Source organism: Bufo gargarizans, chromosome 3 (genome assembly GCF_014858855.1).
Source record: "Bufo gargarizans isolate SCDJY-AF-19 chromosome 3, ASM1485885v1, whole genome shotgun sequence".
Lineage (NCBI taxonomy): Eukaryota > Metazoa > Chordata > Amphibia > Anura > Bufonidae > Bufo > Bufo gargarizans.
In genome coordinates, this window is record NC_058082.1 from 243762158 (window position 1) to 243776306 (window position 14149).

General features: G+C 40.7%; 1 protein-coding gene across 1 annotated transcript in view; it reads right to left on the bottom strand.

Annotated features, from left to right (window-relative positions):
• The window catches only part of ARHGAP6 (Rho GTPase activating protein 6), a 633174-nt gene that overhangs the window by 369013 nt on the left and 250012 nt on the right, over positions 1–14149 (bottom strand). The window lies entirely within an intron of this gene.

Genomic DNA, 14149 nt, shown 5'->3' on the forward strand with positions numbered 1-14149 from the left:
CTCTATCTATCTATCTATCTATCTATTTATGTATTTATCTATCTATTGTTTATCTATCTATATCCTATCTATATATTTATTTATTATCTATCTATCTCATATCTATCTATCTATCTGTCTGTCTGTCTATCTATCTATATATCTCATATCTATCTAGCTATTATCTATCTGTCTATCTATCTATATATCTTCTATCTATCTCTCTGTTGTATCTATCTATCTATCTCTTATCTATCTCATCTATCTATCTATCTATCTATCTATCTATCTCATCTATCTATCTATCTGATATCTATCTATTATCTATCTATTTATCTATTTTAGGAAGGCACAAAAGACCATCGTTGATGGCAGATACGTGTCAGCGATATTCCTGGCCTCGTGAAGTAAGAGCCAGTATTTCAGGTGTCAGCGGCAGTAGGTGGTTGACATTTTGTTTATTTAGTATAGCTGTGAATAACTGATTCGGGGTGGCTCTTACTGGGAATAGTTATAGTGCTGGGTGGGTAACTACTCCCCGCTTTCCAGGCCGGGTTTTGACTGGCCTACAAAACACAGCCAGCAGTGTCAGGTGGGGGATTACCTCTCTGACTGTGGAGCTCTGTGGAGTGCTGTGTTGGATAGAGTCTGAGCTGGAGTTGCAGTGCCTGAAAGACTGAGGACAAAGCGAGGTCCACATACACATGGGGTTGCGGTACTGGGCAAAACCATACTTTTGTTGTGCTATAGACACGTGACTTTATTGTTCATTTGAGGCCGGCTGGAGCAAGCCGGTCACTGCTGAATACTGCCTTATTGTTTTGTCAAGAATAAAAGACAACCATTACTGTTAAAAGGCTGCTGCTGTGTTCTTATCTGAAGGCTACCATTGGGGAAGATCCTTACACTATCTATCTATCTATCTATCTATCTATCTATCCATCTATCTATCAATCTATCCATCTATCTATCAATCTATCCATCTATCTATCAATCTATCTCATATCTATCTATCTATCAATCAATCAATCTATAAATCTATCATCTGTCTATTATTTATCTATCTATTATCTATCTTTATTATCTATCTATCTATCTATCTATCTATCTATCTTATCTATATCCTGTATCTATCTATCTATCTATCTATCTATCTAATCTTTACATATTAGCCTCAGATTCTCAGTCTAACAAAACTATAATTTCCAAATAAAATATATTCTCCCTGGATGTGAGAGAAGGCAATCTTAAAGAGTAGGAGTTTGCATATATAGCTGTCAAGGCACATGTAGGTTGGCATGTGGACAAGGACATACATACCATAGAGTCAGTCCATGGAGGTGTTATGGGGCCCCTAGAGATTGAAGTCCCCAGTCCTTGTTATCTGTATAACATGTTTGTTATGAAAGCAGGTGTGGAACTACTGCGCCACTGACTGGCTATACCCTGGAGGGGCATGGCTATGTAACTAGCTGGTCTTCTCTAGAGCCTCTGATTCCGAGGATAGGCTTGGGCCTTTAGAATAGCTACCAGGTACCACTCCACAGCATTCCTCGGGTCAGTGGCAGTTGAACAGGGGGTCAGAGATAGTGGTGCAAGCACCGAGAGGAAGGATGTGGTCAGGAAGTCAGCAGTCAGGGCAGGCAGTGATCAAGCAAAGTCCGTAATTGAAGTCCAAGGTCAGAGGCAGGCGGCAATCAAGCAAAATCTGATTAATCGAGAAGCAGGGTCCGGTACACTGAAAAGCAGAAACTTCTAAACACCTTCACACAAGGGACTAGACTGGCTAGTGACCAAGATTGCTCAGGCACCTTTCTGATGCAGGAAGCACTTTTAAATACGTACTGCAACCCAGCCATAGGCTGGGGAGATAGAGGGTGTGTACGTGCTGCCTCACAAAGGAGGAGAGACACGCCCTAACAAACAGTTCTGGCATAGAGGACAGATACAACAGTTTAAGCGACCTCTGCTGCCCACACTTGTCAGTACGGCGCTCGACAGCAGGAGGGAATGAGAGAGCCCGGTGCCCGTGCCCTAGTGTAGGACCAGCAGCGCAGGCATGGAGTGCTGGGCTAACAATGTTGTATTGTTGTGGTGAGAATCTGTGCAGAGATCCCTTTTCACTAGGTGAGGAATCAGAAGTAGATGGGTGTGGACACATAAGTACCAATTTATCCTGTCAAAGGTGGTTCAGTATGTGGTACCAGCCAAAACCAAATTTAACATTTTGAAAACTGATCCTGTAGAATTTATATTAGGTTAGGGTCTTTTTAAATGGATACAAAATCACAATAGCTTCTGGAGGCCTTGGTCCAGAAATCAATCCATCCCCTTCCCTTGGTAATGCTCTACAGTTGTAACTACTATAAAAACTTTAAGGTATTCAGCAGCATTTCTGGCATAGGCTACATACTCGCAGACTGCTGTAACAGTGTTATTGTATGGGAGCCTCCACTCACAGAGTCAGCAAATTTTGGACAATATTACCATTTTTGCAGTTTAGGAGTATATCGCAAGTGACCTCTAAGGTCAACTAAATATTATCTTACTTAACTTAAAATAAGCCCTCCAGTCTTAAGACAGTAAGAACAAATACCCTCAGATATTATCACTAATAAAGAACATCCATGATGGTTTACATATAGATCCGCTCTGTTTATTATGGCGCAGCACAGATTTGTTAGCTCAGGGGCTTTCTGAGAGTTTAAAGGCAAAGATAAAACTGTTGAACCACATTCAGTGAGGTCTAGTCTAACGTGTCTATCCTACCAAATTGTGCTCTAAGACAGAGCATTCCTCTCTTAAAGGGAACCTGTCACCGGGATTTGGGGTATAGAGCTGAGGCCATGGGTTGCTAGATGGCCACTAGCACATCCGCAATTCCCAGTCCCATAGCTCTGTGTGCTTTTATTGTGTAAAAAAAAGATTTGATCTATATGCAAATTAACCTGAGATGAGTCCTGTCCCTGACTTATCTCATGTACAGGGCTCATCTCAGGTTAATTTGCATATGTATCAAATCGTTTTTTTTTACACAATAAAAGCACACAGAGCTATGGGGACAGGGTATTGCGGATGTGCTAGCGGCCATCTAGCAACCCATGTCCTCAGCTCTATATACAAAATCCCTGTGACAGGTTCCCTTTAAAGACCTTGCTATTGCACATGGCATTTTCCGGGCACGTACCTGGCAGTGGCAGATAGAGCATGTGCTGTAAGTGCTCAGATTCAGGTGAGGGAAGGTAACTGAATTATTTCCCCATCAAGAGTCCACAATCACCAAGCATTTCCCTTGATCTCAAAGTTTTTTTTCCTCAGTCACCATTACTTCATGTGCAACTACATGGCCAGAAGGAATACTGTGAGATGAAAGGAATGGAGGTCGGCTATAGGACAGTAATATGCAATATTTTACACATGGATGAATTATGCAATATTAAAGGGGTTGTCTCATGTCAGGAAATGGCACTTATCATGTAGAGAAAGTTAATACAAGGCACTTACTAATGTATCGTGATTGTCCATATTGCCTCCTTTGCTGGCTGGATTCCTTTTTCCATCACACTTCTAGTTTCCATGGTCATGGCCACCCTGAAATCTAGCAGTGGTGGCCATGCTTGCACACTATAGGAAAAGGGGCTGGCCTCTGTGGTGGCCGGCAACGTGGGAGTGCGCATAGGATGACGCTTTTTCCTGTGGTGTACAAGCACGGCCACCACTGATGGATGCAGGGTGGTTGTAACTATGGAAACGAGCAGTGTATCATGTGATGGAAAAATGAATCCAGCCAGCAAAGGAAGCAATATGCACACTCACAATACATTAGTAACTGCCTTGTATTAACTTTATCTACAGGATAAATGCCACTGCTGAAGTGAGATAACCCTTTAATCTTCAAAATATACAGCTGTCTGCAATTTCTCAGTTACATTGTTGGGACTGTAATACACACGCTGTTCAATCAAAGTGAATAGGAAATTTCCATGACAGACTATGCTTTATCATTGCACAAAAAGGACATATCGTATTTGTTATTCTACCGCAGGGATCAGCAACCCACAGCACTCCAGCTGCTGTGAAACTACAACTCCCAGCATGCACACTTACTTGGCTGTTCTTGTAACTCCCACAGAAGTGAAATGAGAATTCTGGGAGTAGTTGTAGTTTCAGAACAGCTGGAGTGATGGGGGTTGCTGATCCCTGTTCTACCGATTTGGTTTAAAATCTGTCAACACACTATATTCTAGATTACCTAGCATTATCAATCCCCTAGACCCCTATGGATAATAGATACCAATATTAACCCCTTCATCAGCCTAGACCACCAGAGGCGCTAGGTATTAAACCACTGTGGACTCCCAGCGATATTACAGCATTTAGAAAGCTGTAATATCGCTGGGAGTCCACAGTGGTTTAATACCTAGCGCCTCTGGTGGTCTAGGCTGATGAAGGGGTTAATATTGGTATCTATTATCCATAGGGGTCTAGGGGATTGATAATGCTAGGTAATCTAGAATATAGTGTGTTGACAGATTTTAAACCAAATCGGTAGAACAGGGATCAGCAACCCCCATCACTGCTGGCAAACTTTTCATAAGCTGGCAAACTTTTCATAATCAACACCAACACCAAAACCCCCATGGGTGTTTCATGAATGCTATCACTTCTCCCCTTTAAAAAAATGTGTAAGGGCTCATTCACCTGACCGTGGTTTTGGTTCGCATCTGAGCTGCAATTTGTAGCAGCTCGGGTGCGGACCCATTCACTTCAATGGGGCCGCAAAAGTTGCGGACAGCACTCCGTGTGCTGTCCGCATCCGTTGCTCCGTTCTGTGGCCCCGCAAAAGTTATGAGTCCTATTCTTGTCTGTTTTGCTGACAAGATAGGTATTTCTATAAAGGGCTCTCCGTTCAGTTTCGCAAATTGTGTAAGGCACACGGGCGGCATCCGTGTTTTGCGGATCCGCAATTTGCGGACTGCAAAACACAGCACGGTCGTGTGAACAAGCCCTAAGGCTGGAATTACCGTTTCCGGCATAGCTGGACATCTCCAAGCACCACTGGATTCTTATTCACTATAATGGGATACTGCGGGTTTCCAGTATAGATGCTGGCTTTCTGCCAGAGATATACAAGTGAAACTCGAAAAATTAGAATATCGTGCAAAGTTCATTTATTTCAGTAATGCAACTTAAAAGGTGAAACTAATATATGAGAGACTCATTACATGCAAAGCGAGATATTTCAAGCCTTTATTTGTTATAATCTGGATGATTATGGTTTACAGCTTATGAAACCCCAAAGTCACAATCTCAGGCCCCTTTGCTCAGGGGGTATGGATTAATTGGCTGACTAGAGTGTGACACTTTGAGCCTAGAATATTGAACCTTTTCACAAAATTCTAATTTTAAGCTGCATTAATTGCAATTATAAACTTTTTAATTTATATTACTGAAATAAATTGACTTTTGCACGATATTCAAATTTTTGGAGTTTCACCTGTACTGTTATATTAGAGAAGGGATGGCCAACCTGGGGCTCTCCAGCTGTTGCAAAACTACAACTCCCAGCATGCCTAGACTGCCTATAGCGATCAGCCTACAGCAGGGCATGGTGAGAATTGTAGTTTTACAACAGCTGGAGATCCGCAGGTTGGCCATGCCTGTTATAGAGGATGGGAACCCAGCCGTGCCCAGCGAGGTCCAGCTATGCCAGATGTGGTAACTCCGGTGGTCTGCTCCTCTGCCGGAACAAAACATAGATTTGAAGGAACCGTAATGTGGTAAATTTACAAAGTTGGCTATACGGTACATGCTTCTTGGCTTCAAAAAATACATGTGTATTTAGTTTGTGCACAGAACTGCCAAATCGATCCAGATTCTTGTTGTGGCTAAATAAAGTGCAGAGCCTTTTATTAGGCCACTAATACAAGTTACCACATGTAACAATTGCTGAAAAGAACATTTCTATGCTATTGGATCATAATCCTTGTTCAGTTGCCATTGTTTCAAATAGCAATATCCGCCAAAAAAAAAAAGAAAAAAGGATTTTTGCAGCAACTAGAATGAATATATTTGTTATAAGCTTTGAAATCATTCATCTTATCATCGTAGAGTGAACAAAATGTTAGGTCACAATGGGGGCAAGCTGTTTTGTAATGGTTTTTGGAAAGCTTCTTAATAGTTTAGTGTTGCACATCCAGTGAACAGCCCAAAAAAGGGCTGGGTGGAGTAAGCAAAGGTTTAGCGGTAAACCTCTTTTTAATCTTCCCAAGAACTTTGCAAAAAATATTGTAATGGCATGAAACCTGGCAGATACACAGTGAACCTTCAGTTTCTTAAGTGCTTCCTTAGAACATTAAGAAGTACCTGGGCGTGATTGGTGCTGTTCACTGAACATAATCCTGTGTTTATAATTAGGGTTGAACATTAATAAAAACTAGAGGAGCAATGATTCTAGCTCTACAGTTAGGTTAGTATTGGTTTATTCTACATAATATTTTTGGACAAATACAGGAGGGATTATGCCTGTGAGATTTTGCCAGGACTAAACTCTTTGTTAAGCGATGGGCCAGGATCAGCTATGTTACTGTTCAAACAGACATGTAAATAGAACTTTTCAGCATTCATTTCTATCTCATAGAATTTCTTTATTTTATAAATCCCTGGGATAATATCTTGGCCATGGTCTCAAAGGCAGGGCAGTGTAGTTTTGTATAAAACCGGAGATTGCCTTACCTTTAGGAACGGAATATATTTCCAGGTAAGGAAGCTGTGGGCGGTGGCTCAAATTCTTGACTTTGCTTGCAGTTCAGATCTTGCACATTAGGAGTCAGATCAGACCTCAGATAGATTTGAAGTCCTATATAGAATAAATAGCTAATAAAATCGGAATAATGTATAGGACTACAGTTTACTTCAGAGTCAATTCAGCAAACCAAATGGAAGCTATGGGCCAGAAACTCAATTCTGTTGACGTTTTTGTTTACCTCCAAATTGCATTAGTATTCCCCTAATTTCCATGTTTAGCCAAGAAACCTATTCTTTGTAATGTGTGTAAGCTAAAAATGCAGTAATAATAATTTATTTCTAAAAAATAAATAAAAATCTAGTAAAGTTTTAGATTTGGAACAGCAGACGGAAATTGCCAAAGTAGTTTGTATTGCATTAACAGGTGATCAATTCTGAAGACTATTAGGATTTGCCAAAGCTCCTATTGGTGATATTACCTTGTGTTATGTCAGCAGTCCGTGCCCATTACAACCTCTCTTCCCATGGGTCGTGGCCGGTGGATCACTTATCTTGTTTATCCTAGCAGATCATCCCCACTGGCATCCTCCTCTTTTTCCCTGATGGGTACAGCCTCCTCTCCTGCTCACCTTTTCTGTCGCTCTACACCCAAAGGGTTCACATGCGTCTCCACTGGCTCTTAAGGTACTTGCACAACATTGTAGATTATGTGTCTTTTTTTCTGGCTGATTTTCATGAAAGAAAACTGCAGCCTAAAAGGGTTGTTCAGAGTTGAACATGGACATATCCCCGTTTACACCCAGGCAGGCCTGAGCATCAGAGCATTTCATGCTCCGATGTTCTCTCTTGCCATGTGCTGTATTGCGCAGCACAGGGGCTGTTTTTTTTTTTACACTTATTACAATGCTAGGTGGAGGCTTTCGTCTAGCAGTGTTCCTGGTGATGTCACTGGCACTAATGGTCCTAGTTGTTTTACAGGCTAAGGCAGCGCTAAATCCCGACTAGAGATTTAGCGAACCTATTTTTGGGAACCTAGTCTCACTATCCCAGAACTTCCACCATGTTTTAATACAATTTTATATTTGCCATAGATTATATATTACTCCTTTATGGATGAATAAATGTGGATTAAGAGACACGTCTAACTGCCCTAAATGCGATATCGTAGGAGCGGATTTTCTTCATATGATATGGACTTGTCCAGAACTCATAAACTTCTGGAATACTATAAATAATTGTATTATGTATAAACTAAAAATACGAATCCCTTTTGAACCACAAGTATTCGTGCTTAATGATCTTTCAAAATTAAATAATCACAAGTATCAAAAGATCCTCCTGAGTAGGATATTGATGTTGGCCAGAGTGCTGGTCAGTCGGACCTGGTTTGCTCGATATACTCCAGATATAATTACATGGATAAATCTAATTGTTAAGGTAAAAAATTAGGAGAAAATTATGTATAAACAGAGGGAAGCTGAGGAGAAGTGGATTAAGATATGGGGTGGTTGGAGAACTTGATTAGTTGTGTTTAATTTTTTTTTTATTGATAAAGGTCTTTATTTTGACGCACCACAGGTAGGGGGGGAGGGGAGGGTTCCTTTAGGGAATTGGGGTTGGGGAGAAATTGTATTTTTTCTTATATTTGTAATGTTTCGATATATTAATTAATAAAGATAATCAATTTAAAAAAAAATCCCGACTATTAGTGCATCACCAGATCTCCAGAAATGCTCCGATGCTCAAGCCAGAGGGCATGACTGGGAGAAAACTGGGATATGTCTGGGTTCAGCTCTGAACCCGGATAACCCCTTTAATACTGTACACAGTACCTTTGCATACCTTTTCCATGTGGAAATTGACCTCCCATGCAGATATTAAAATCTGCAGTATGTCAATTGTTTCTGCCGATTTTTTTGTGCAGATTTCACCCTTTGCCATGCGAGGGTGAGGAATGAGATTGGGGAAAAACAACATCAAAATCCACATAGAAATTCTGTTTGTAAATAAGCACCTATGTGGAGGTAACCTTAAAGGGTCCAGTGTTCATCCATCTCATTCTCCCCAGCCAATGGCTAGCCACCTTAGGGTATTCAAAGCACCTTTCCTGTGGGAAGGTGTCTGTACAACTGGTTCTAGTTGTCTAGTTTCCTGAAAATGTGCACTATTTGTCATGTTTGCTTTCTGGGGTACTAACTTCTGCCTCTCTCTGAAACTGACCCTTTGCTGCCTGTCCTAATCTCTGCCTGATCTACTTACTGACCGTGAGCTGCCTGCCCTGACCCTTGGACTGACTTTGGATTGTGCAAATTTTGTCTGGTTGGACCTCAGCTTGACAACGGTTTTGCCTGAACTCTTGATGTTTCACACTGGTGTCTTTTGACCCCCAAAGGTCAGCAGTCTACTGAAAAGAGACTACTCCAAGAGGTGGCAGCCTGGTGGTTCCTCGGCAGAGAAAAAATTGTCCAAATTGCTAAATAGGGATTAGGGTGAGGGTGAAGACCAGCAACTTATGTAATGAGCCTAGGGGTATCCCCAAGACAAATCTGTTCAGTAAACACAGTGGACCCACATCTGCTCCAGAGAGATGGGCAGAAAGGCGCAAGGGTTGCAGAGATAGCAGAGCCTCTAGGGGTAATGGCAACACCCCTATTGTTCCTAGAGGCTCATTTGCATAGATGAAAACATCATTTTTCTCAGCAGGCATATATGGCCATGGGACCAACACAGATGCCTTCAGCTACCAAGTGCACATGCAACAGGTCATCCAGTTTCGTTGGTTCAAATCTACTGACAGATGCCCTTTAACCCCTTAAGGACATAGGGCGTACAGGTACGCCCTTGTGTCCTGGTACTTAAGGACACAGGGCGTACATGTACGCCTTGTGTATTTTCGATCACTGCCGTGCGTATGGAAAAGGTTAACAGCTCAGGAAGCTCCCTCCCTCTCCCATCGGGGGGCTGCTGTGCCTTTGCATCCCCCCAATGGAGAGGGAGAGAGCCCCCAGACAGCCCCCCGACAGCCCCGTCCATACCCTTCCCCGTCTGCGCAGTTCTGGCCACTACTGAGCAGACGGGGAAGGTTCCTATGGCAACAGAACGCCTTCTCAGGCATCCTGCTGTCCATGGTGCTGAACAGATCTGTGCTAAAGGCATAGATCTGTTCAAAGTGTAAGTAAAATACAGTACAGTACACTATGGCTCTTAGACTATGGAAACACTAAAACATAATTTTTTTGTTTCAAAAATGAAATCATTGTGTAAAACTTACATAAATAAAAAAAAGCATACATATTAGGTATCGCCGTGTCCGTCTTGACCGGCTCTATAAAAATATCACATGACCTAACCCCTCAGGTGACCACCGTAAGAAAATAAAAATAAAAACGGTGTAAAAAAAGCAATTTTTTGTCATCTTAAGTCACAAAAAGTGTAATAGCAAGCGATCAAAAAGTCATATGCACCCCAAAATAGTGCCAATAAAACCGTCATCTCATCCCGCAAAAAATGAGACCCTACTTAAGATAATCGCCCAAAAACTGAAAAAACTATGGCTCTTAGACTATGGAGACACAAAAACTTTTTTTTGTTTTAAAAATGAATTCATTGTGTAAAACTTACATAAATAAAAAAAATTGTATACATATTATGTATCGCCGCGTCCGTGACAACCTGCTCTATAAAATTACCACATGATCTAACCTGTCAGATGAATGTTGTAAATAACAAAAAAAAACGGTGCCAAAAAAGCTATTTCTTGTTACCTTGCCACACAAAAAGTGTAATGTAGAGCAACCAAAAGTCATATGTACCCTAAACTAGTACCAACAAAACTGCCACCCTATCCCGTAGTTTCTAAAATGAGGTCACATTTTTGGAGTTTCTACTCTAGGGGTGCATCAGGGGGGCTTCAAATGGGACATGGTGTAAATAAACCAGTCCAGCAAAATCTGCCTTCCAAAAACCGTATGGCATTCCTTTCCCTCTGTGCCCTGCCGTGTGCCAGTACAGCAGTTTACGACCACATATGGGGTGTTTCTGTAAACTACAGAATCAGGGCCATAAATAATGAGTTTTGTTTGGTTGTTAACCCTTGCTTTGTAACTGAAAAAAAAAAATTTGAAATGGAAAATCTGCCAAAAAAGTGAAATTTTGAAATTGTATCTCTATTTTCAATTAAATCTTGTGCAACACCTAAAGTGTTAACAAAGTTTGTAAAATCAGTTTTGAATACCTTGAGGGGTGTAGTTTCTTAGATGGGGTCACTTTTATGGAGTTTCTACCCTAGGGGTGCATCAGGGGGGCTTCAAATGGGACATGGTGTCAAAAAACCAGTCCAGCAAAACCTGCCTTCCAAAAACCAAATGGCGCACCTTTCAGTCTACACCCCGCTGTGTGGCCGTACAGTAGTTTACAGCCACATATGGGGTGTTTCTGTAAACGGCAGAGTCAGGGCAATAAAGATACAGTCTTGTTTGGCTGTTAACCTTTGCTTTGTTAGTGGAAAAAATGGGTTAAAATGGAAAATTAGGCAAAAAAAAATGAAATTCTCAAATTTCATCCCCATTTGCCAATAACTCTTTTGCAACACCTAAAGGGTTAACGAAGTTTGTAAAATCAGTTTTGAATACCTTGAGGGGTGTAGTTTATAGAATGGGGTCATTTTTGGGTGGTTTCTATTATGTAAGCCTCGCAAAGTGACTTCAAAGCTGTAGTGGTCCCTAAAAATTGGGTTTTTGTAAATTTCTGAAAAATGTCAAGATTTGCTTCTAAACTTCTAAGCCTTGTAACATCCCCAAAAAATAAAATATCATTCCTAAAATAATTCAAACATGAAGTAGACATATGGGGAATGTAAAGTCATCACCATTTTTAGGGGTACAGTATTACTATGTATTACAGAAGTAGAGAAACTGAAACTTTGAAATTTGCTAATTTTTCCCAATTTTTGGTAAATTAGGGTTTTTTTTCTCTGCAAAAAAAATAATTTTTTGGACTTCATTTTACCAGTGTCATGAAGTACAATATGTGACAAAAAAAACAATCTCAGAATGGCCTGGATGAGTCAAAGCATTTTAAATTTATCACCACTTAAAGTGACACTGGTCAGATTTGCAAAAAATTGCCTGGTCCTAAGGTGAAATAAGACTGTGTCCTTAAGGGGTTAACAGTTTTCTCTTAGTACAGTTTGCATCCATAACATTTTTAGGCAAAAGTTTTGGCTGCGTATATGTGAGTAAATGCAATATCAATTGTTCTTGTCTAATAGAAAGTAATTTTTGGTCACCTCTAATTTATTACCACCGATTACACTGTACAAAAAGGTATCTGCCAAGAAAAAGAACCAACCTGACCTGTGCAACATCCTGGAAGGAGTTAAGAACACTTTCGAACAAGCCTTTGGTTCGGACAAGGGAAAATAGCCAAGCCAGATATCCATCTGTAGACAGCTTTTTCGGAGTGTTTGCCCCTCACCATTATGGAGTACAATTCTTGCTTGTTTAGTGCAATACCTTGGAACCGGCTTAGGCAGGATTCTGAATCTACTCAATGAAACCAGTCCTGTATGGAGACTTACTATGAAATACTTCCAGTGAGTTTCCATACAGGACTGGTGTCTTAAAGGAGATTAAGCACCTTGCCTAAACTGATTGCACTGAAAATTAGTAAAGAACATGTGTCCATGGTAATGTAGAAAATAGGGTGAGACAATGGGAAAGTGTTTTTTTTCATGTAGAGACCAGACAAATGTCCTGATATAGTATTAGGCCTCTTTCTTGTGAGGGCCCCATAAGATGCGGGTGCGTTGCGGTAAAATGCACAATTTTTCCGCGCGAGTGCAAAGCATTTTAATACGTTTTGCGCGCGCGTGAGAAAAATCGCCATGTTTGGTACCCATGCCCAAACCTGGACTTCATCACTGAAGTTCAGGTTTGGGTTAGGTGTTGTGTAGATTTTATTATTTTCCCTTATAACATGGTTATAAGGGAAAATAATAGCATTCTTAATACAGAATGCAAAGTCAATTAGGGATGGAGGGGTTAAAAAATAAAAAAAAGTTAACTTACCTGCTCCATAGCTGCCGGTCTCTGTTCTATCTGGAACCTGGACCTGGCAAAAGACCTGTGGTGACGTCACTGTGCTCATCACATGGTCCAATCACATGGTTCATCACCATGGTGAGGGACCATGTGATTGGACCTTGTGATGTGACGTCACCACAGGTCCTTAGCTGGCAGCTCAACATTACAGAAGAAGACAGAGATCCGCAACTACGCGATCAAATGGACTAGGTGAGTTGATTTATTTATTTTTTTGACCCCTCCATCACAATTTTACTTTGCATTCTGTATTCAGAATACTATGTTACCATGTTATAAGGGAAAATAATACAGATCGGGTTCCCAGCCTGATCGTCACCTAGCAACCATGCGTGAAAATCGCACCGCATCCGCACTTGCTTGCAGATGCTTGCGATTTTCACACAGCTCCATTCACTTCTATGGGGCCTATGTTGCGTGAAAAACGCAGAATATAGAGCATGCTGCGATTTTCACGCAACGCACAAGTGATGCGTGAAAATCACTGCTCGTGTGCACAGCCCCATAGAAATTAATGGGTCAGGATTCAACTCACGCATTGCACCCGCGCGGAATACTCGTCTGTGTGAAAGGGGCCTAACAGTGATAATGTTATATGGAAAACGACCTTAATCTTAGATAAGTATATATCAGAGCACAGAGCACAGGATTGCACTCTGGACAATATGTACATTGTGAATAAGCTCCAATATCTACAGAGACATTCTTTCTATATAATGTCAATTCCACTAGTGGCTCAAAGAACATAATCACCCTCCATAAATAAAGAGACCTGCAAACCTATACTCACTAAATAACACACGGAGGCTTTTCTTGATATACTGGCCTACACTGTGATATAATCTAGGCTAATATTTTACTATAAGATGGAAAATGAAGTCATGTTTATCAAAGGTAAAGCTTGATAAATTGCAGGTGTAGTGTACCCAATGTGCCTAAATCTCCTAAAGACTTTAAGCTAAGGAAAAGCCTAAGGTATTCTTAAAACCAAAATATCATGTTGCAAGGAAGAGCTTGAGGTTCCATATAAGCATGGTAACAAGATATTGCATCCCAAATATTGCCTTAAAATATTTAGCCAGTAAAAAGTTCATATTGTAACCATATCCAAATGCATATAAATAATTCTCAATTTTTCTGTTGAATTTGCTGACATTTTCTCAGCCACTGTAAAAAATAAAGCATTTAAGTAAATACGTCAGCAAAAAAAAGATGTCCAGTTGCAGTAGTACAATAGACTAGAACAGTGAAGACACTGAAGGACTTGATCTATGAGTCTTTATATTTAATAGCAAGACTGTTCAGTTTAGCTATGTATATTC